Consider the following 24,764-nt stretch of genomic DNA (forward strand, 5'->3'; position numbering starts at 1 on the left):
TCAGGGCTTCTGCCTGAGCCTCCCCCTGCAGCCACTAGGCAGCTTTTTAACCATCTTGGAGTCCTTGCCCAAGCCATGGACCAGGTGGAAACAATAAAGCTTGTAGCAGAGGAAAACAAAATATTCTAGGCTTGCAAACTACTTGCATCAAGAAGTTTCTTTCTACACACTGTATAATCCAAAATCCAGTAATTCCAGCAAGTTTAGTAACTCAAAGACCATGTTTAGACCGTTTGTTGCCCTCACTCAGAGAATGCACCAGACTCAAAGGAGAGGATCAATCACCCCCCACTCCAGGTCTTAAAATCCCTCTAAATATAGGGCAGCTTCACAGATAACCAGTAAGACCTTGGTTACTCCGGAATTGGAAGGAGGATGATTCTTGGAACTGAACTTATGTAGCAGAAATCCCATCCATGCCCCTAGCCATAGAATACAGAAGAAGATGGCATTCTAGAATTCTGCAGTGTTATACTGAAACGCCTGAAGTAAAAAAAAAAAAAAAAAAAAAAAAAAAGACTCCACACTCGCAATACAGGGGGCCAGGGTTTAATTCCTGGTCAGGGAACTAGATCCCACATGCATGCCCCAACTAAGAGTTTGCATGCCATAACTAAGGAGCCTGCAACCCACAACTAAGGAGCACACATGCAACAACTAAAGGAGCCCACTGGCCACAACTAAAGACCCCACCTGCCGCAACTAAGACCCAGCACAACCAACCAACCAACCAAATAAATAAATAAATAAATAAATAAATAAATAAATAAAAGAGATGAAGTTAGTCTCCCCTCTCCTTGAATCTGAGCTAATCCTGTGCTTATTTTCACCTGTAGAATCTGGCAAAGGTGATGTTTGGGGACTTCCAAGCCCAAACCTTAAACGAACTGACTACTCATACTCTCTTCACTTGAAACACAGGAACCATGCTGTAAGAAGAATTAGGACAATTGAGGATAATCAAGGTCAGTGAAACCAGCTGAGCTCTGGGCCAACAGTTAGCCCAATAGAGAAGACATCTTAGATATTCTAACCCAATTGAGCCTTTAGATGCCCTCAGCTCCAACCAACATCACATGGAGCAAAAGAGTCACCCTAGATAATTCTAGGCCAAAGACTCATGAGTGATTAAATGTTTGTTTTTTTAAGCCACTAAGTTTTGAGGTGGTTTGTTATACAGGAATAAATAACTGACAAAAAATATGAGCATAGTACTTGATGATAATGTAGAAAAGGAAGTCAAGTCATACGACTGTAAAGATCATCTATTTTAGATCAATGTGTTCACTCCAGGAGAAAAAATGTAGGCCACACAGTGAGTTCATAAGGAGACAAAATTCTAGAATCCATCTCTCCTACTTTACCAATCTCTAGAGTCCTTAAAGCAAAAAATCATTGAACAGACCTGTGTTCTCTAAACCACAGAGATACATTTCAGAGTTACTCTTGAACATGATGTAAAATCCTGTTTTATTCTTTTGAAAAAAAAGCAGGAGCAGCAATTTCTTAGAGGTCAACCTAGAGTTTTTGAGAAGATATTTCTATGACTATGTGGCATGTATGAAGCAACATTTGATTAGTTTATTCAGACAAATGATTTAGAGAATGTCTCTCTTCGCATAAAACTTCAGAAGAGAAAAGGCTGATAAAGAAGAAAATATGTTCATCTAAAAAAATTTCTATAAAGAACAGAAAAAATCTGGCTGTTGTTCAGAGTCATTTTTCAGGTGGCAAGGAGATCTGCAGACCATATGTTGCTATTCAAGGTTAGGAAAACACTCATGGAAAGTGAAGTCTTAGCTATCCTGTGGATGGCAATGCAAACTAAAGCTACCTTGGTCTCTAGGAAATCATTCTTACCCTTTGAAGGACCATGAAAACTCTTTTTCTCAAACTTTTTGATGATTAACTCTCAAGCAGGTTTACAAACATGACTCCACCTGCTCATCTTTGATTTCTCTGACAACTATCCTATTTTTTGGAAGCATCAACCATTGGATTTGTAGTCTTTTCAACTGAATTGCTGTCTTTTTAAATGAATACACATGAAAGAGCTTTGGAGGAAAAACATTTGGCAACAAAAGTTTGGTTTTATTTTACATGTTGAACAAATGAGACCTAAAAGGAGAAATGTGACATTTTCACTGTCATACCGTTGCAAGTACTTAAACAAACTTGACAAAATTCAATGTTGTCAGTTCAAATGACACCATGCGACATATTATTGATATATAAGTATCCAACTGACTTGCTCAGTGTTGCCAGCCAAAGTATCAAAATTTAGGGGAAAAATATAAATATTTAAAAGGATGATATATTTATTTTTAGTAATTATATTATACTTGTTTTCACCAGAGTAAGAGGATTATAGGCTTCGAACAAATTGCATGTTTTGCCTTGGCCCCTTGCCTTGGGAAAGAAGTAAGTAATTGTTGTTAATTGATAACTAAGCCAAAATTAAGTCTCAATTCACCAATTTAAATGGTCTTGAAAGACCTCCTCTTTCTTTCTTCACAGGCCTTCCTCCATGAATTGTGTTTTAGAATTTTAATTTTTCTTGGATTCTGGGTTTAGAATCGCTTTTCACATAAGATCTTATATAACCCTCTCTGTCCTTTTTCTCCTCATAAAAATTCAATAAACTTGTAACAAGGACACTGTGCCTTTACAATGTGTCACAACATTTTATCACCATGAAAGGAGGCATGGTTTCCCAACTATAATCATGGGAAGTTTAATTATGATTTCTCTCAGCAAAACACATGAACACTGAATATCTAATAAACAAGATACTTGGGAACAGAACACTAAATCTTCCAAATAAGCATTCTTATGAATTAAAAGATTAATCTGATATTTGGATGAACTTTTCTCTGAAATGTGTATGGATTAAACAAAAGGGAAAATAATTAAATAAAAGCATTTTAGGTTTTGTTAACTACTTAGATAGCTCTTTAAGACACTATCGTATCTATTGTAATATCTACTGGTTCTTCTCAAGAAGAAAATATCTCCTTCAGTTTATCTTTTTAAAAACATGCATTAATATCAAAGTAACAGATCTTTTCAATGATAGTTTTATTAAAATTTTTCAAAGAAAGTATACTGATAACCAACTTACATAATCCCTACTGTTTACATTTTTATGATCTTTTCAAAATGTAAATATTTTTACATAAACAATCTTTGTTGATAAATTATCTTTTAATTTTTTATTTGAAAATTATATATATATACATAATCATTCATCTTTCCTCACTTCTATCTTTATATACTGTTTGGATCTCCTTTATTTGACCCTTCACAATTACAGAAATATCTCATGAGTTTTCCAGTCCAAACTAGCTTTTCTTTGGTGCCTGCTTAAGAAAAGGGCTAGATAGATGCTACCTAAAATCTCCCTAGGCCCCACTAGTCATTGCCTTTTCCCTCTGAATGTTACACCTATCAGGTCAAGTTCATCTCACCTAACACAGGTGTGACATAACTAGAAATATACGTTTGATCTCTACTTCTGGTTCCTGACACAGACTCCTAAATTCCTTGGAATTTCCCGAGTCATAGGACTGTCTTTTGTTCTAATGAGGTGACTCTTGGTGGGCTCCTGGATAGCTTCAGAATGGCAACTGATCACCAGAAAGACCAGGCCATGATTAGATTCGCTTGGGATTTTTTTTTTTTTTTCCTAGCCCTATCCCCCATTCTCCAGGGAGCGGAGAGGGGCTGGAGATGGAATTAATAATTGTTCATGCCTACGTGATGAAGCCTCCATAAAAATCCCAAAACTATGGGGTTCGGAGAGCTTCTGGGTTGGTGAACACATCCACATCCTGGGAAGATGGTACACCCCACCTCCAACGGAAAAGAAGCTCCTGTGCTCCAGACGCTTCCAGACTTTGCCCTCTGTACCCCTTCATCTGGCTGTTCATCTGCATCCTTTATTATATCCTTCATAATAAATCTGTAAATGTAAGTAATGTTTTTCTGACTTATGTGGCCATCCAGCAAATTATTGAACTGGAGAAGGGGGTTGTGGGAACGCCTGATTTATACCCAGTTGATCAGAAGTACAGGTGACATCCTGGGACTTACCGAAGTGGGGGGCAGTCTTGAGGGATTGAGCCCTCAACCTGTGGGGTCTCTGCTAATTCTGAGTCGGTAGTGTCAGAGTTGGACTGTAGCACCCAAATGGTGTTGAGAGAGTTGGAGAATTGTTTGGTTTGGGAAAAAAACCCTCCACACAATTGGCATCAGAAGTGGTCCATGGGGTAAGGAAAAAAGTTTTTTCCTTTTAACAGGGTTTCTGCTTCCCTTATTCTAAGGATTCTATAATTCTCTTCTCCTTTCTTCCTTCAGAACACCAACTGGCATTTTCTCTACAAAGAAAATCTCCTTGATATGGCCAGTGGTTAAGGGGATGACTAGTGATTCTGTCCTGCTGTGTTAATCCTTGAGAAATCAAAGTATAATTGTCGTCATCGCTCAGCAAATGGAAAACTAGAGAGTTTCTTTGAAGGAACTTTAGACATCTTCTAGCCAAACCAGTTTCAAGTGAATTTCAAAGAAGAAGAAATGGTTGATTTTAAGGTGTTAATTTTTTGTTTCATTTGTTTGCTTAATTTATGTGGCATGATGATATTTCAAAGTATTAATGATGTGCTCTTTCCCACATGCCCAGTAAAATGACTGATCTTCCTACAAGTTGTCAACGTATCTTTGACTGTAAAACAGGGAGAAAAAAAGATGTCACATTCTTAATCTCTAAATCAAAGGAAATTGCCTCCCCGACTGCTGCTCTGATAAGACAACAAAATATTACAAAAAGTAGATACAAACAGGGAGGACAGATTTTCCTCCTGCTCCCTTATTCCTCGCCCCAAATAGATCCCGGTAGGAGAAGGAAAAAGGAGAGCTTCAGGGAATGAAACAGCATGATGGTGGCATAGTGGCCAGTCACCAGGAGAGAGAAGGCAATATGGAAAACCTTTCATTGGGAAATCCCAAAGTAAAGAGACACGTGTTCAGCTCCAACTTTGGGATATTTTGAAAGCCCCAGCCATACAGAATCGCTCTGCATTGTAAGGGGACAAGACTGTGGAGAAAGCAACAAGGTGTATCTATACCAAAGAGGAGCTAGAAGCATCCCCCTGGGTTTCCCTGCAGCTCCTCAAAGCAAATGCCTATGAGTTTCACAGGAAATCTTCTGAAGTCAAGGAAGCACAATGAGAACTATCTGTCACCCAGAGTCGTTTCAGTGTATCTAAAACTGCTCAACTTCTTCTATTTCATGCAGTGAAATCATACCATCTTTAATGCTGCTAAATTAGAGGGTTTGGGGCTTCCCTGGTGGCGCAGTGGTTGAGAATCTGCCTGCCAATGCAGGGGACACGGGTTCGAGCCCTGGTCTGGGAAGATCCCACATGCCGCAGAGCGACTAGGCCCGTGAGCCACAACTACTGAGCCTGCGCGTCTGGAGCCTGTGCTCCGCAACAAGAGAGGCCGCGATAGTGAGAGGCCTGCGCACCGCGATGAAGAGTGGCCCCCGCTTGCCACAACTAGAGAAAGCCCTCGCACAGAAACGGAGACCCAACACAGCCATAAATAAATCAATCAATAAATTAGAGGGTTTGGAAACAAAACACAAAAGTTCCAAAAGCAAGGAACTCAGATGTTCCTGCTCAGTGTCATCGGCACAAATTTTATGTGAACTAAATTTAAATCTGTCAATGAAAACTCCTGAACAGGAGCATCCAAAGCTGCAAGTGAGGAAAAGACAAATTCTTGTTAAAGCCTGGGCTATGTTAAATACGCAGACATTTACAGAAACATAATTACCCTCATTTTCTGCTGACATCTCACGGGAGACAAGTACAAGTCACTTAGCAAACTTGGCTCAAAGAAACTTAGTGCCAGGTGTACCCTTGGGTACTGAGACAAGCAAAAGGCTCCCACAGATTTGCAAATATCCTTGAGGACCCATATCACACTGGGTAGCACCACTGTTCTTACCCCCAAAATACACATCAAAACACATCTGGTGAATTCCCTTAAAGCTTAGCTTTTATGATTCAACTGAATTAAAATATGGATTTGCCGTTCTCTGTGTTTTGCTTGTTTTTTATACAGTCATCCAAACGAACTCAAGGAAGATGTATTAGATAAAACACAACTGGAGAAAAAAAAATTGTTTTCACATTAGATTATAATATACCATTGAACAACTTGTCAAAAATGTAGCATGTCTATTCTGAGACTATGGAAAGAGTGGCTCAGATAAAAGAAGTTGTTGAAACATGCTGGTGGTCACTGCACTTGCGCTAAATGGTTGTCTGTGCAGCATTTTGCAAGAAGTTGGATAAAGCCATAAAACTGTCAAATTTAAGGCACAGTCTTTAAACTGGGGACATTTCAGAGTTATTTTCGTGATAAGGGTGGTAAAGTTCCAGAATGTATGTTTTTACATTGAAGCTTTTAGTAGTTTCAAGACAAGGTTCTGGAGCAGATATTTCAAATAAAAACATAAATAACTTTTGTGTTAGAAAAAAACCTCCATTAAACATCTCTCGAATGTAACTTAGTTGGACCAGCTGGAGTATCTAGATACTGTTTTCAACCAGCTGAATGGGCTCCTTCGGGGAGTTCATGGTCCCCACGTTACAGCTTACAATTGCAGAGAGAGTTTCAGCAACAAAACTGAAACCAAGTTGAGACTTAAAATACAAAATAACACTACTTCCTAGTGTTATGAAATTTTGAGGGAATGTCAGACAGGACACGCCACTAGCAAGATGTTTTCAAATGGTGCCATTAAACCCAGGGTATGATGACATATGAAAACACAGTGTCAGCCAAATATAATGATGATCTAAGCTTCCTCCAGAGTCCAGTTATCAAGTCCTTTTAAAAAGTGAACCCTCTCCAGTAAGGAAGGTGAGTATTGTTCAGGAAATTGTCAGTAATTTAATGTTGATACATAAATTTCCCAATGTGGCTCCTTCAGACCTCGGGATCAGTTTAAATGAAGGGATTAAGACTGAGATTGCAAAATGACATGTTTACATTAAAAAAAAAAAAAAGGACCACCATTTACATTTACTTATTAGTGTGGACCACGATTTTTCTCCATATGGTGCTACCAAACAAAATACAGAAGTGAATTGGTTACTGGTGTTAATATAACCCTGCAATTGTCATCTGTCACTCTTATTATTGTTGAATTGCATCCCCTCACACAATATGTTGAAATCCTAATCCACAGTCCCTGTGAATGTGACCTTATTTGAAAATAGGGTCTTTAAAAAAAAGAAAAAGAAAATAGGGTATTTATGTTAAAAAAAAAAATAGGGTCTTTGCAGATGTAATCAAGTTAAGCTGAGGTCAGGCTTGATTAGGGTGGGCCCTTAACGCAATGACTGATACTCCTATAAGAAGAGAAAACAGACACAGAGAAGAGATCGCCATGTGATGACATAGAGACACAAACACAGAGGGAAGACGGCCATGGGAAGATGAGCAGAGATTGGAATTACGTTGCTGGGAGCCGAGGAACGCCTGGAGCTGCCAGAAGTTGGAAGAGGCAGGGGAGGAGAATCCCCCCAGAGACTTCACTGGGAGCATGGCCCTACCCACACCTTGATTTTGGACTTCTGACCTCCAGAACCGTGAGAGAATAAATTACTATTGTCTAAAACCACCGGTTTGTGGTAGTTTGTTACGGCAGTCTTAGGAAATTAATACAACTCCCATATCAGTTGTTTATGAACGCCCAAATGGCCTCTGTTCTTATGGCTTAACTTTTTAATAAAGATTAATTTAGATCTCATAAATTGTCTTTTATCTAAATGATGTACTGGAGTTTATGTAAGATTATGTTTGATAAGAGGACACTGCAGTAAGAAAAAAACAAAATCAAGTTTAAATTCACTGCCTCAGTTTCACCACATCATCTTACTGATCAGTTCACCAAGGTGTAGAGGGAAAGGAAATGACTTGCCCAAGAGGACAAAACACATTCGCAGTAGGTATGGTGCTCGGGCTTTTGCATCTCTTGATTTCTAATCCAGAATTTCTCTCCCACCCCTTTGGAATGAGGCTTCACTCTCCAGGGCAGGAAGCCAAGGATGATTTGGGAAAGCATAGAAATATTTAAATAGCATGCTTCCCACACAATCCTCTCAAGGGATTGCCTTTCATATTTCGACAAGTGTACATTCTTTACCCTAGACCCGTCAGAGATTTGTCATAAATTTAAAAATAATTCTCACGTCTTTGGGTAGAGAGCTAAATTCCAACTTTTATGACAACAAAACCAAACTTAAAACAAGATTGCATCTATTGAGTCGGGGGAAAAAGAAGAAAAAAAGAAAGGGGGATTCATGAAGGCTACCACTTCCAATATGAACAAAATACTTTTTTTCACCCTAGGATATTACTGATTAAAAAGAAAGAAAAAAAAAGTAGTAACATCTCCATGCTTTTTATTACGCTTGTGTCGCTGAAAGAAGTAACTTTCAGGGGTTATTTGGGTCTTATTCGGGATGATAGAAGCCCCAATACTGTGTTTTGGATGCTGTTCAGAAGTTTGATCCAGTTTAATTTCTTGGCTGAGTTCTTGCCTTTGTTGAATTCTCTCCAAAGGTTGAGGTCCAAGGGGCCTCACTAACAGCAGGCCGCCATCTCTCCAAACAGAGGAAAGACTCAAATTGGGAAAAGAATGCAGAGGCAGCGATGCCTATTTGATTTCAACAAATCATCAGTGATATGGAGGGTCAAGAAAGCAGGGCTGAGATGGAAACAGCGTGTTTCCATTTTAAAGAGGAATGTTAGCAGCATGGGAAAAACTCGCAAATATGAAGGTGGGTGGAGTTTTACTGAGACTAGGGGATTGAAGGCTGAAAGTCCCTGAACTCCCAGCAGCATCAAGATGGTACTTGATGCAAAACCGTACTGAACGGAGCCCAGTGTGATAAAGGAAAATAAGTTCAGTCCTTGGCTGAAGGGGAAAAGAAAGAACCCAAAAACCTGCAAAGGTGCTTGTTTCCCTCGGTGTTGAATCGCTGAATCGCGGTTATGAACTTGAACGTGACCCTGAGAGGCCCTGGTTGGTTACCCTCACCCCAGAAATACTGACACCTTGTTTTTTCAAACATGCTGTGTCTCCAGGCAGATCTAGACCTTGCCGTAGATCTAAACATCATCACCGCCACCTGGAAGCTGTACCAATTAGCCAGAGAAGCAGGCTTTGCACACCATTTGGCTGTACAAAAGAGGCCGCCGGGGCTGAGTCTGAGTTTTCAGGCAGGCTTTGCAAACTCCGTATGAAAGGCCGAGGGGGGAGTGCCATGAACACAGTTTAAGATTATTTCATCCTTCCTTCAAGCTTTCAGAAAAAGCTTGCCACCAGATTTGTTTAAAGGGATTCCATCTCACGTGAGGGATTTCTTGGCATGAAGAACCTTTTCTTTCATGTTATATTAAGAGCGTGTGTGCCACATTTCTTCAAAAGGCAAGTTTTCCTCTCAAACAGAAAACAAGCTCACAGAACCTATAATGATCCTAAGCAAAGCTACGGGTGGGTATCCCAAATCCCTTAGCTTTAGAAAAGCTTGAATTATATTTACCTCAAACATCATGGCTTTGCCTGAATTGGTTCATATTTTGTAAGGTGCTTTTTTCTTTTTTTTTTTTTTTGGCTATTAAGGAAACAATCTTTGCTTCCTGGTGCTAAAATCATCAATGGTCTTTCTCGCAGCATTGGAAAATAGGAATATGACACTGAAAACTGTTTACTGCCCAGCAAACACTCTGGCCCCATGCTCTGGAGTAGAAAGCAAAGGCATTTCATTGCATCAATTGCCTGCAGCTGGAATCTCTCTTCCCAGGCAAACAAGAAGGTGGAGACACAGAGCAGGACCTCGGGCAGCTTTCTGGTGAGCGAAGCAAGCTGATTTGTGATTGGTAATAAAAACTGTTATCTTGCCCCACCGCACAGAGGAGCATGCAAGGCGGTGTGCCCTTTCTAGTCACCTAGTTAATGATAAAGCCCTGAGACCCGCAGAAATCAGTGGCCAGCTCGTAGCCAGGTAGGTGCATCACCCTCTTTTCTGCTTTTCACCTGAAGTCATTGTTGGGCTTTTGAGGTCAAACGAAAGATTTGATGCAAAACACTGAGAAATGCAGCTCTCCAGAGATTTTTCAGATTCCATGTTTTGAAATTAATTTTGCTCCTCCACAAAAAGATTGTGAGGCAAATGGGAGTATCATTCCACTTACTGTGGAATTATTCCCAATATTATATCTGGTGTGGACAGAGAAGTGTAACGCTTTTATTTAGCAATTTCTGCTTTCTCCTCTCTGCATCTTCAGTGTGAAGCTTAGCACTGAACATAAATCACTAGATCATGTTTCGCTTTTTTCATGTACACCAAAAATGAGCTGTAGGATTATTAAGGATTTCAAAGTACAAGAAGATTTTACCCCCTCTGTTTTTAGGACAAAAGTGGTATAAAGATAGGGGACTTGTCAGACCTCTCTGTAAAATGGACCTAATACCACCTTTCTTTCAAGGTTGTTATGAGATTTAGAAATAAGGCATGACATAAAGTGCCCGGTTCATGCTATTGTTATTATTGCCAAAACTACCAATGCCTAATAAAAATTACATGCTTAAAAGATCATGTTCCGTGGATGAATGAATGAATGAATGAACATGTACTAATGGTTCTCCTTTGATCCCCTCAACTGCCTGTGATGTAATTACTATGCTAAAGCAGTGCCTCTCTAACCTCAAAGGACCTACCAGTCAACTGGCAATCTTGTTAAAATGCATATTCTGGGTCAGGAAGCCTCAGGTGGAGTCTGAGATTCTGCATTTCTCACAAGCTCCCAGGCCATGCTGACTAAGTCCTAGATAATTCCCTTATTGAGGACTAGACCAGTTCTTTAGATACTCACATGACACCAAAATCTACTATCCAAATAAAAACTGAACATCAGGTGGACACAGCTGGGTTTTCCCACCAGAGCAACTAATACTGGATTCCCAGCAGTATTCTCATCTTTGCTGAAGTGATCAAGGAGTTCAGCACCAATTACCTCATCAATGAACTTATGTGCCATGAGCTAAGAGTCAAATCGCAGCCCATGCTTCCTATCAAGAGCTGCATCATACCTCTCTCCAGCTTTGTCTTATAAGTCAGGAAATGTCCGCTGTTATTCATGGTAACTAGAAACTGAGTTTTGAATGTCTCCATAACAAAAGTCAAGAATACACGTGACAATAACATTTATTTGCAACTCCGCTTCAGTTTGTTTTGTGTCCATTAGGTGTCAGACAACGTAAGCACCAAAAGGGGGAATGGGGAGGACAAGAGAAATAAAGCTTTTGGCTCCAGGGAACTTACGCTCCAGTGAAGAAGACATACTGACACAAAGATGGACACAAATATGATCAGTATTTGGTGCCACAGGACCCTAACCTAACACAAGGGAGCCTCATCGAGAGAAAGGCACCAAAGAAGGCTGCTCTGAGGGAGTGATGCTCAAGCCAAGACCAGAAGGATGGATAGATGATTAAAGCCAGGTATCCGGGAGGAAAGGTACAGAGAATGTTCCAGGCAGAAGGAACAGCATGTTTACAGACACGGAAGCAGAAGAGGGCAGGAAGTGCTGGAAGAACAGAAATAAGTCCAATAGGGCTTCTCTCCACCAGCCAGATGCTCACATACAGAGGACAAAAGGGCAGAGGCAAGAATCCCCAAGTAACCCATATGCCAAGATCTGTCAAGATTTTTACTGAGCTTTTCGTTGTAAGTGCTTATTAGCTTTATATGGCACATAGTAAGTGCTATGAACATAAGTGCTATGAAAGTGCAAATAAGTAAATAAATAAGTACCTAAATCCGTAAATGCACTGCTGGTTGGCTTCACTCTGCCGGGTCTCGTAAAACCACCCAGCAAATGAGCATAACAGAGAGCCTCTCTATCCAAAGACAGAGGAAAAAAGGGAAGACAACATATTTGGGAGAATGTGACAATTATAGAGGAAGTGAAAGTAATTAATCATTGAAAAATAATACTTCAAAAGCAAAGTGCTTTGCAAAGTATTGTTTGCAAAGCAGTTTTTCATTTGACTCCCATAGGTTTTAATTATAAAAATGTGAGTAGGTATGAATTTGCTTCATAATAATAAGAGTTAAGGTTTCTTTTTTTTTTTAATTTTTATAAATCAGATTAATTTGGTTTTGGTCCCTGCCTACCTTCACCTAGTAGAATTAGTGGAAAATTCAGTGTAACATATTTTAGAAGGAAGAGGGTTCTCCCTCCTATTATTTGAGGGAAGATCTTCCCATCTGTTTCCTCAAGATCGCATAAAAATTCTGGGGGCTGATATAGTGCTTGGAAAATGAGGGGAGGAGCTTTAGTCTGTGATGGGTGTCATGGTTACCACTCTTCCTTCTTCACCTGAAGATGCGGACAAGCACTGGTCACCATCACTTCAGGGCGGCTCTGAGATGCAATCCCAGCTGTCCTTTCCTCTTACCTCAGGCTCAGCTAGACAGATACTCGGTAATGTTCCCAAAACCAAGGCCCTTAAAGTCCAGTCTGCACAGGCTTCCTGCCGTCACCCTCGTACATGCAGTCATGGGTGTTATAGGCCAATGGCCTTCACCACTCTTCCCAACGTCAAGGGAGTTTCTTCCCAGAATCAGCTTTCAACCAACCCTGCCTCCATCCTCTTATTCTCTGAGTCATCCAGCTTGATCCCCATCAGTGGATCTGAAATACAAAACCCAACACTTTCCCCACTGGGGCTGGGAGGTGCAAGCAGGTTGTAGAACCACTCAGACCTTTAAGAAACAATGCTGGGCTCATCTTCTGGGGTAGGAGTGGTAACAGGGATAATTTAGGCTTCCAGGTTAAATACACAGCAGCAACAGTATTTTGTTTGCTTATTTGTTTTTGGTCGAGCTGCGAGGCTGGTGGGATCTTAGTTCCTAGACCAGGGATTGAACCCGGGTCATGGCGGTGAAAGCGCCAAGTCCTAACCACTGGACCACCAGGGAATTCCCCAGAGCAGCAAAATTAAAACCCAAAATACCAATTCCTTTTTTTCTTAATAATTCACATCTCTGACAGAAGTATTTACAGAAATCTCTCTACCAAAAAAAACAAAAAAGTCTCTACAAACCAAAATCTATTTCCACAAACATCCGGTCACATGTTAGTTCAACGTGAACATTTACTCATCTTTCGTTCCCTCTCCATCTCAGCTCTCTGTGGTTATTCATATTCATTCTTCCCATTCACACCACATTTGAGCAGATTTAATTAATCCTTTGACATTTCTCTCCAACTCCCTTCCTGAATCCTATCTTGATTGCAGGGATCTCATTTCTAACTCCCTAATTCACCTAGGCTAAGTTTTTATCTCCTACATCCTCCATGGATGGTAGAAACCAAGTCTCTTGTCTAGATCATCAAGAGGGACTTACCATCCCATCCCGTCCTATTCCACAGTCCCCCATCCCCACACATACACACAACAGAAACCACCACTATCCCTCTCCAGGGCAACCTCAACTTATGCTAAGAAGGATATTCGGGTCAGACTAAATTGTCATATTGCTAAAATGAAAAGTCACTTTTTCTGTTTTCTTCCTTAACTGATACACTAGACCCATGCAGCTGGGGGTAGGTAGGACCTCCCATATCTCTAAGGAAATAACGACTGAGGGAGGTGATCAAAAATCAAAATTCTATAAGATGAAATACTTACAACCGTGAAAGGAGAAGAAATAAAAGAAGATAACATAGGCACTTAAAGCCCAGAAACTTTGATGCCGAGACAGGAGTTTTGATCAACCAGGATTAAAAAGATTTCTGAGAAGAGAGTGGCTTTTCTTACAAAGATGGGCAATTTTACAATAACTTCTAGGGATGGACAGCTTTAAAGAAAGGGACTGGATATTTTTGGAAACTTCTAAGTGAAGACACCTTTCAATGGTTTTGTTATTTTAGTTGATATGTAACAGACCATCTAAGTACAAATTGTGTGACTGCTATGCAAACTCAGCTCAAGAAGATTCTTTTAGCCTCTCCACCAATCACATTGCTGCTCCTCCCCCTCTTATAACAACTTCCTGAGCTGCTACTGGTGTGAGAGCTAACTAGGGAAGACCAGTGTTCCTTTCACACAGGCTCTCACAAAAAATATCCATTGCCCTTGTTAAATATATATTTTTTAATCTGAAGTTATTTTGGGGGTGAGGATGCATGGACTTTGAAGAAGCTATTCCCACTTCACCTCCATCTTCAATCCCATCAGATGACCTCACCTCCAACATCTGAGACAAAAACAAATTCACAAGAACCTCTTGGGACTTCCCTGGTGGTCAGAGTGGTTAAGACTCTGCGCTTTCACTGCTGAGGGCCTGCGCTCGATCCCTGGTCGGAAACTAAGATCCTCCCACAAGCTGCGTGGTATGGCCAAAAAAAAAAATCAAGAACCTCTTCAATTTCCTCATCTGTAAAATAGGAATAACAGTATCTATGACATACGGGTGAATAACAGTATGACATATGTTATGAGGATTAAATGAGCTATAATTTACACAAAGCACTCAGATCAGCAATGGGTTAGGAAGCATTAAACATCAGCTATTGTAATTATTATCCCTCAACTCCCCCCCGAAGCAAATCTATAAACCTATCTACATCTGCACCCACCAATTTTCCTTTCCTCCTCTTGCTCCAAAAAGAGTAAGTCCCACCTCCTGTCTAAGCCTCTTGTGCTCTGGAGATCCCATCTGTCCCAGCCTCTACAGGACGTGGTTATTATCATGTTCCCTCAGTTCTGTATCTTCAAGCTTATCTTCTCCATAGGCGCCTCTCCATCACGAGACAGTAAACTTTAGACTCATTACGTCTCCACAACAAGAAGGCCACTTTATGGGAATTCCCCTGGTGGTCCAGTGGTTAGGACTCCGAGCTTCCACTGCAGGGGGCACAGGTTCGATCCCTGGTCAGAGAACTAAGATCCTGCAAGCCACACGGTGCAGTCTAAATAAATTAATTAATTTTTCAAAAAAAGAAGAAGTCCACATGATAATATCTTTGTCACTTTTTAGACAGACTGTTGCTGCTTACTAGTAATGGTCGAAAACTGAACTCATGATCTCCACATCTCTCTGTTCTCGGAGACCCTTGGTTCAATTTCTCTCTAGGTCTGAAGTCCCAAACCTCCACCATTTACCATGAAATTAATAAACTTCTCCTATATTAGAGGGGAAAAATCAGGCTATGCTGCGGCAAGCAATAACCCCTATTGTCAGTAGCTTAAAACAAGAAAGGTTTATTTCTTATTCAAATTATATATCCACTGCACACCAGTGGGGCCTCTGTTCCAAGTTTCCTCAGTTACGGACCCAGGCTTCACCACCTGAAACATGCTACTGATAGCAGCAGTGGGAAGGAGATAAGAGAGAGTGAAAGGGAAATTTTGCTCCGGTTCTTAAATGTTTCCACCTGGAAGTATATGCCATTTCCACTCTTATTTCACTGGCCAAAGCAAGTTAGACGGCTATACCTAAATTCAAGGAGGTGAAGTATAATCCATCACGCACAGAGCCAGAAACCATGAGGACAGCCCATCTGTCTACTACATCTCCTTATGGCTAACAAACAGGACTAGGGAACTGCCACTGCTGTCCTTTGACCTTATCCAATTTTTACTAATGTTTTCCTAAGGGATAAATTATATTTACATTATATATACATTTTGCAACAAGGATGAGAACAAAAAAGCTTGCGAAAGTTCTGTAAGACATCTCTCTGTCCACAAATTACGTTTGCCTACTACACGTTATATATTTTAGAAAAAGTCTATACTTCGAACCTGTCACGTGGGTCATCACCTCTACCCGCAGGGAGACACAAAATGTGTCAGAAACGCTCCCTGTCTTTTAAAACGCTCTATGTTGAGTCCAAACTGACTGCCCTCCAACACCAAGTGAGACATGACAGATCAGAGTTTCTAGAGTGTTTAGACTTTCAAAGTAATTCTACCCTCAAAGATTAAAACAGAAACTAATAAAATTATTCTATAGAGGCAGTGGGTAGGAAAGAGGCAGAAAGTATAGAAGATAAAATGGGACTGCTAAATATACTTTTTTTTAATATATAGTTTTGATTTTTGAATGATGTTAAATTTTATATATTCAAAATAATAAAATTAAACAAAAGTAGAAAAAACCCCAAACAACTAGAAGTGGTAATTTAAAAAAAAAAAAAATTTACAATAGCATCAAAAAACACAAAATATTTACGGAAAATTTAAACATCTACATAACCTAGCCAAAGAAAACTAAAAATATAACTGAGAGAAATTTTAAAACACCTAAAATATCGATGGATATATGCATGGATTGGAAGCCAATATTGTTAACTTGTCATTTTCCCCAAAATGACTTAAAGACCCAAGACAATTTCAATCAAAACCTTAGCAAGTCTATTTGTAGAAACGAACAAACTGATTCTAAAATGTATATGGAAGTGCAAAAAACCAGTAGCCAAAAACAATCTTGAAAAAGGAGAACAAAGTTGGAGGACTTGTATCACCTGATTTTTTAAGCCATTTCTACAACAAAAAATGAGGGAAAGAAGGAGGGAAAAAAGGAAGGAAAGGGAAAAATATAAAGGGGGTGCCTACAGATTAAAAGAAACTTCAATGTGTATTAACCAAAGGCAATGTACAAATCTTTTTTGATTCCTAATTTCAAACTTTTGAAAACAATTATAAGGCAATCAGGAAAATGCCACTGAATGATTGATATTAGGGATTACTGTTAAATTCTTTATGTGCGATAATGGCACTGTGGTTATGTTTGAAAAAGTGAAATCCTTATCTTTTAGAGATACAACCCTAAATATCAACAGATTAAATGATACTCAAATGCCTGAGATTTGCTTCTAAATACCCCAAGAGTATTTGGGGGCAGATATAGATGGAACAAGACTGGCCATGTACTGATATGTGTTAAAGATGGGTGACGACCACAGATTCATTATGCTCCTCTCTGTAACTCTTAAATATGCTTGAAATTTTACGTAATTGTTTTCTAAAAAATGAAATCAAGAAATAACCTGAAGAAAATAGCTTACTCTGATATTTCATCGGAAAGGACTTTCTACACATTAACAAAGAAAAGATCCATAATGAAAAAGATTGAGTTTTGATTCAAAATCTATATAAAAATAACAAAGTTAGACAAACATTTTTTGCAACATACAAGAGAAAAGGATGAATATTCTTACATATGAATATAAAAATAAGAAATACGACCTGGTCAATAAGCATAAAAATACGCCCAGGCTTTATTGTAATAAAATAAATGTAAATTAAAACAATGAGCTATCCTTTATACTTACTTTTTTAAAACTTTTAATGATAATATTAAGGGTTGGAAGGGCACTTAAAACCAATGCCACATACATTTTCTAGAATGCAAACAACAAAAGATACCAGAAACTAAAAAATGTTTCTACCCTTTGAGAAAATAATTCCCATTGTAGGAATTCCATCTAGGGAAGTAACCAAATACACAAAGTTTTCAGTTCAAGGATGTTTGTGAAAGCATTATTCATACTGGTGAGACACTGGAAAGTAAAATACTCAATAGGTGCCCAGCTGACTGAACTATGACACATACGTACAGTGGAATATAACATCAGTGCTAGGAGTAGTCCAATGATGGGAAGATGCGCAGCGTATACATGATACTTTATTAACCCAACATGGAAAACGATCTGTCTGTGTAGGTAGAAGAAAACATCCTTGGGGAGTTCCCTGGTGGCCTAGGGGTTAGGATTCAGAGCTCTCACTGTTGTGGCCAGGGAACTGAGATCCCGCAAGCCGCGCGGCCAAAAAAAAAAAAAATCCTCACACGTTGATATCTAATATATTAACAGTGATTTTTAAAACATGATTAGATGATAAATTTTTATTTTCATTATTTTTGTCAATATTTCCTAAATTCTCTATATTGAATATATGTTAATGTCATACTGTATTTGGAAAATTTCCAAGGAAATTATTTGATTTCTTTTGGAAAACTTTTGGAAAATGTACTTTATTGACTAAGAATTTCTCTAATTTTTTTGTTCTTTTACCAAGGGGCTATTTTTCCTTTTATGCTATCCAGTTGCTATTTTAAATAAAAATTTAACTATTTGGAGCACTGTAGTGTCTTCTGAAATCTGGACCTGTTTTCTCCCCCAAAGAAAGGCCTATACAACTTAAATTCATATTCTATACCTATATCCTCTTTATGGATTAGATAATCTTGTAAACCAAAAAGGAAAGCTTCCTTCAGACGTGCTATACAATTTCCTTTGGGATCAATCAGTCTGGCTGGGTCTTGTCACTGAAACAATAATTGATTTAGGACTGCAATCATCCTGTTCAATACTCTATACATATAAGACTGGAAACAACTTAAGAGTTTTCTTTACCAATTTTCCAAATACTATCCTAAGTTTTCTCCTTACTTCTAGCTGGCTATACCTGGGTGAAAAACAAAAGCTATCCCAAATTCCTCCTCCTGGTTATGACCAAAGCAACTTTTCTCAGCCAGTTGTATGGCACCTAGCAAAAAATAATTCAGCTATTTCTCATTAGACAAAGAGTGAAAAGCTACAACTATAAAACCAAAGCAGTTTGCACAAACTACAGCTGGATATGAAAGTTACTGCTGTTTTAGCCAAGTAAGCAAATAAATTTTGTCAAAAACGTTAGCCTTTCCAAAGCCAGCTGCAGTCCAGTACTGTTTGCACAGGTAAATTATCTCCATTCTGTATCACTAATGCACATAACGGTTCTTAGGAGATTTGTAAATTTTAAAAGAATTCCAGAGGGACTTCCCTGGTGGTGCAGTGGTTAAGAATCCGCCTGCCAATGCAGGGGACATGGGTTCGAGCCCTGGGCCGGGAAGATCCCACATGCCACGGCGCAACTAAGCCTGTGTGCCACAACTACTGAGCCTGAGCTCTAGAGCCCGTGAGCCACAACTACTGAGCCCGTGTGCCACAACTACTGAAGTCCGTGTGCCTAGAGCCCGTGTTCCACAACAAGAGAAGCCACTGCAATGAGAAGCCCACGCACCGCAACAAAGGGTAGCCCCTCCTTGCCGCAGCTAGAGAAAGCCCGCGTGCAGCAACGAAGACCCAATGCAGCCAAAAATTAATTAATTGATTAATTAATTTAAAAAATAATAATAATAAATTTACATTAAAAAAAGAAAAGAATTCCAGAGACAAAGTCTAACATTATCCTGGCATCACCATTCACTCACTAACAACTTCTTAAGCATTTACTGTGGGCCCCATACCATCAGCCAGGAGAAAGATTACTTGTAGATGAAAGATTTTTTTCCTGCTGCCTTCTAAATATTCTATAAACTCACTATACCTCTGCGGACATTCTATGCCTTGCCCTGGTCTTTGACTGATTTTGTTCTATGGGAATGGACAGCTATACGTCCACAATGAAAAGTGAGCACCTCAATTTAGAGACTACTCCTTTACAGATGACTTTTTAGGAACTGCTTAAAGGAAAAAAGAAATACCCGTATCTGAGACTATGGAATCCTTGAGAAAGTGAAAATCAAATTGCAAACCTTATCGGAAATGGATTAATTTTCCTGCTTCCTCATGACCTAATTAAGTTTTAAATCACTCTGATCTTATTATAAATATACCTTAGCTACAACACACACTGGTTGTTCAATATTACACATTACAAAATCCTTATTAATAGAAAGACTTTATACCCATTAAAATTATTTACATACAAAAAGCTAGTAAATGCCTCATAGTTTAAGCAAACTATGCAGAAGTATAACCACTATTTCCTAATCTTTCATCATGCTGTATTTGCATAAAGGGTGAAAATTGCCTCTTAAAAACAGTTAACTTTAGGAAGTCTTTTATCTTCATTCGATAACAATTTATTAAAGCTCTTTTAACATATGAAATACTATGGTAGAGACTGAAAAATACAGACAAAGGTAACATGAGATACAAAAGTCAGTTACAATCATTGAAAAGTATTTTGGCTTTTGACTTTGGTGACAGCTTTGTGATTGTATCACTGTTGAACACTCTGGATCAACGGATTCATTAAACTGATGCCTGAAGTAAATAATGCTCAAAGATATCACTGCCCTAGAAGGAAACTTCCATTCTTTCCCTTCCCAGCCCTTTCTTGCTTCTTCCAATTTCCATGATAGTCCAGGTTTTCACGTTTATAAAAATGCTGCTACACCAGCAGAGGTTAGTTGTTGTGACACAGACCATAAAGCCCCCAACATTTAAAAAAGTATTTACTATTTTTATATAAAAAAAGTTTGCCAATTCTTGTCCTTCGTAATGTGTCTCTAGTCTCCCCTCACTCAATGTGTTTCACTACTACAAACAGAAGGGAACTGACACCTGAGTGGTTAACTGATTGACCTGAAGCCACAGAGCTGATTAAAATCAGCAGTTACAACCATCTTCTGGCTCACTTGCCATCATTCACATTCACTGAAGAGTTTCACTTGCTTCCAAGCTTACTGCCTTGGTCTCCAGTACTACTCCGATGATCCCTGTGATTCCAAAATGCATGTGAAGGATAAGGGCCCACTCTAGCCTCTCCGTTACTGGACTGCCTTACATCCAACGATCACATCTTCATTCACATCCATCACCCGTTCTCCTGGTCCTGTGTTGCATCTTTCTGGTAGCAATTAATGTATCAATAGCAAAATCTGACCAAACTCTTGGCTTTCTATTTCACTTCCTCCAGTAACGAGTCCAACAATTCTTCAACCCCACCAGGACCTTCGATCTATTCATTTTTCACTCCCCACCCGAATTGGATTCCACAGACCACATACTTTCCCAGGACTCTCTTCCTCCATTCTACCTGCTTAATAAAATCCAAGTTCTAGTTCAATGCAACCCTCCACCAACTCCACACCTGCACCACACAGCTCCTCATGGCTGCGGGAGCATGTACACAGTAATGGCATCTACTTTCACTTTAAACTGATGAGGACAGACCTCGTGCTATTTCAGGGCTGTCTAGTATGTCTCTTACGTTTCCTTATTCCATTCACTCTCCCAGAGGATTTACACACCTTCTCTTCTCCCTGGAGGAGAGAAGACTGGAATACGTCCAACTGCCTACCTCACTTCTGGCACCTAAATGTCTAACAGGCATCTCAAATTTAACCACACTTGACTCCTCCACCAAATCTCATCCTTGTGAAGTCTTCCCTAAACTGCCTTTTACTCAGTTGCTCAAATAGTCTTAGAGTCAGTTATCCTTGGCCGCTTCTACACACACACACACACACACACACACACACACACACTCTCTCTCTCTCTCTTCATCTAACACCCCTTCTTGCCAACACCACTGCTGCTACAACCTCAGTTCGAGGCACCTTCTCTCAACTCATACAAAACCCCCAATAGCTTTCCCTGCTTCCATTCCTGTGTGGAGAAAACGTTCTGTTCCCTGTGAAGCCACCAGTAATCCTTTTAAAATTAATCCTATCACTTCACTGACCTGCTCACAACCCTCCAGCGACTATGATCATATTTAGACTAAAACCCAAAGCGCTTTCCAAGGGCCTATGAGACCCTATGTTAGAAATTAGCAAACTATGGCCCACGTGCAAAATCTGGCCCACTGCCTGCTCCTGTAAAAAGTTCTTCTGGAACACAGCTGCCCATCTGTCTATGTAACATCTATGGCTGCTTTCTCACTACAACGGCAGGGACCTTAAAGCCCCCCCCCCCAAAAAAAAATCACTGTTCTTACAGAAAAAAAGGTTGCTTATCCCTGTCCTTCATGATGTGCCTGGCGTCTCCCCTCACCCGCTGGGTTCCAGCCACGCCGATGGGCTTTCTATTCATCAGCAGGCCGGGCCTCCTCCCCCCTCAGGCCTCCGCCCAGAACATTCTCTCCCACACACACATGCACGCCTTGCGCCCCATGTTAGTCAGGTCTCTCTCTGCTCAAACGTTACCACCTCGGAGGGCACTTCCGTGGCTGTGCTGACTAGAATCACACCCTCCCTTTCTCCAGCGCCGCACTCTGCTTTGTTTTCCTTTACGGCCTCATCACTGACTTCATGCATCTGTTTATTATCTCAGCCCTTCCTTCCCCATTAGGATGTGGGTTCCACGAGGACTGGGCCTTTCGTTTTGTTTATTTCTGTACCCCCAGAACACGGCACACAGTAGAAATTTGGTAAGTACTGAATTAATGAACTTTCTCAATCCTCATTTGATCCCTCCCTCCTTTTTGCTCATTTGATCCCTCCTTTTCCTTGAAGTTCCTCCATTTTGGAGTCATGTAGAGGAAAACAAAACTTAAAAATCATAAGAAGAAAAATACCGTAATTCTGTTTGAGAATGCTTAATGTACGATGACACAAATCATATAACACACAGTCTGAAAACACAATCCTGACCCTTGCATATGCTTAACCCTCACAGTAATGAAGCCACAGCAATGGATCAATCAATAGCAGATTACTATTTATTTCTAATGGATTAAACTTCTGATTTCTGGTCTGGCATGTAAGGAGCTTGAAAGTCATCATTCTGCCCTAACAAGTAAAAAGCTGAATTGTCAATCAACAACTCTTCTTAGACCCATCGGAGAATTGAGGTCACAGGGCAAACGACTGCCCCCAAAACTGGAGAGACAGGCAGATACAGAGAATGACAACTTACCGGAGCAGAAACCTCCATGGACCAGTAATGGGATAGGAGAACCTAAACTGTAATTGGCAATTTGCTGGAGGCACGGTGTGAACAACTTTGAGAGCTGAAAACTCTGAGACCCAGTGTTGGGGGCCCCATCACACTTCTGTGAGTTTTACCTCCGGGAGCTCTACCAGATTCTCACAGTGAAAAGAGAGAAAAGTCCCCTCCTGCTCTTGGCAGGACGAGGGGAAAGTAGTCATTTCGAAATGCAGTCGTCCCTCAGTATTCGCAGGGGATTGCTTCCAGGACCCCTTAAGATACCAAAATCCACGGATGCTCAAGACTCATATAAATTTGCATGCAACTACACATATCCTCCTGTATACGTTAAATCATCTTTAGATTACTTATAATACCTAATACAATGTAAAGGCTATGTAAATAGTTGCAAATGCAAGGCAAATGCTGGGTAAATAGTGGCCCAAGTATGGCAAGTTCAAGTTTTGCTTTTTGGAACTCTCTGGAATTTTCTGCTTCCAAAATATTTTCAATCCACGGTTGGTTGAATCCAAGGATGCGGAACAGCAGATACAGAGGGTCAACTGTACACACAAAGCATTCTGCCATTCTTAACAAGGCCCACCCTCAAAAGAAGAAACTTGCTTCACCGGAGCCTAACCCTACTGGAGTTTTACCAGAGCCTAACTGACCTGGGAGAATCTTCCAGGTGGGAGAGGGAAAGTCCCAACTGCAGCCTCCTCCAGCCACCCTGCCCCACCTAAGGAAGGAAAAACTGAGAAGCACTCCTGAAGGTCACAGCCTAGGCACAGGCTCACCTAATCATAGGACTGGCTCTAGGTATTTTGTCATAAGAAGCTTCATGCAAGCAGTTTCGCCAGACAACTGATTGGCCATAAGGCAATTTTGCAGTAAAAGACGAAATAAATGGCCAATGGTTTGGTTTGACAGTTTGGTTTCAATGCTGTAAAAGATAAAATAACCGGTTGATGGTTTCGTTTCACAGTTTGGTTTCAGCTGGTTAACAGTTTGGTTTCGTTTCTCCATTGATGCAGTACTCCCATCTTTATATCATAGAAATCTTGGGCCTCAATGGTCTATACAGTGATGAGTACGTGTGGAGGTCTTAAGATGTGGAGAATAACAAATGTATATCAACTTGATAGAAAATACGGTGATAAAAAAAAAATACGGTGATAGAAGACTTACTGGAAGTGTGAGATAAGAGGGTGTAAAGCCAGATTGCATACTCTACTAGAAAATAACAAATCGGTTTGCAGATCCTTTGGTGAGCACCACCATCCTCACGCTCGACAAAACCAGAAGCTTACCAAGCTATGGCTAATAATTCACAGCAGTCTTCGAAAGCACTCAGTCTCGATTTTTTAGCTAATTTAGATCCAACAGCTTGTTCTCTAACACCGTCTTTACCAAATTCTTCATGCAATATTAGAAGCTGGAGGCAAAAGTGGAATCACACTCCTCCGATCCCCCAAAAAAGAAATGGTTATGTGATTCCTGACAAGTAAAAGTTTCTTGAAAATGGTGAAAGCTTTTTGCTATTTGATAGTGACGAGCATTATGTGGATGGAATTTTGGTATTGGCACAGAATCTGACTAAGATGATTCACTGAAATATAAGGAACTGAGCATGTGATGTAACTTTAAAAAAGGTAGTCCAGATATGTACTACCACTTCCATACATTACACGTATGGAAAAGAAACAGCAGCCTCCCTGTCTGTTCATTTTACTCTTAGGGAAATCTGAAGAGACGTAGATCTCTTTACATCATAAAGAATTTATGTCTGACGTTAGATCCTGAATCTTTAGTGACTGTCTTTGAGAAAGATGGTATCATTTCTTCCTCTAAGATATACTCAAATACAACTATCAGCGTGAATCTACACATATTTTAAATGTATTCAAATGTTTTTTGGATTTTTCACAATAAAATCTTTTAAAATTTGTTATTGATTTTTCATGTTT

At 39.9% G+C, this 24,764-nt stretch overlaps 1 long non-coding RNA gene across 1 annotated transcript in view; it reads left to right on the forward strand.

Annotated features, from left to right (window-relative positions):
* The window catches only part of LOC309641243, a 169,114-nt gene that overhangs the window by 102,067 nt on the left and 42,283 nt on the right, over window positions 1-24,764 (forward strand). The window contains exon 2 of the long non-coding RNA XR_014252573.1: window positions 5,328-10,835. This is a non-coding gene — a long non-coding RNA (uncharacterized lncRNA). The remainder of the gene's footprint in view (window positions 1-5,327; window positions 10,836-24,764) is intronic.

The sequence above is a fragment of the Balaenoptera physalus genome, assembly GCF_965194825.1.
Source record: "Balaenoptera physalus genome assembly, chromosome: 13".
NCBI classification, from domain to species: domain Eukaryota; kingdom Metazoa; phylum Chordata; class Mammalia; order Artiodactyla; family Balaenopteridae; genus Balaenoptera; species Balaenoptera physalus.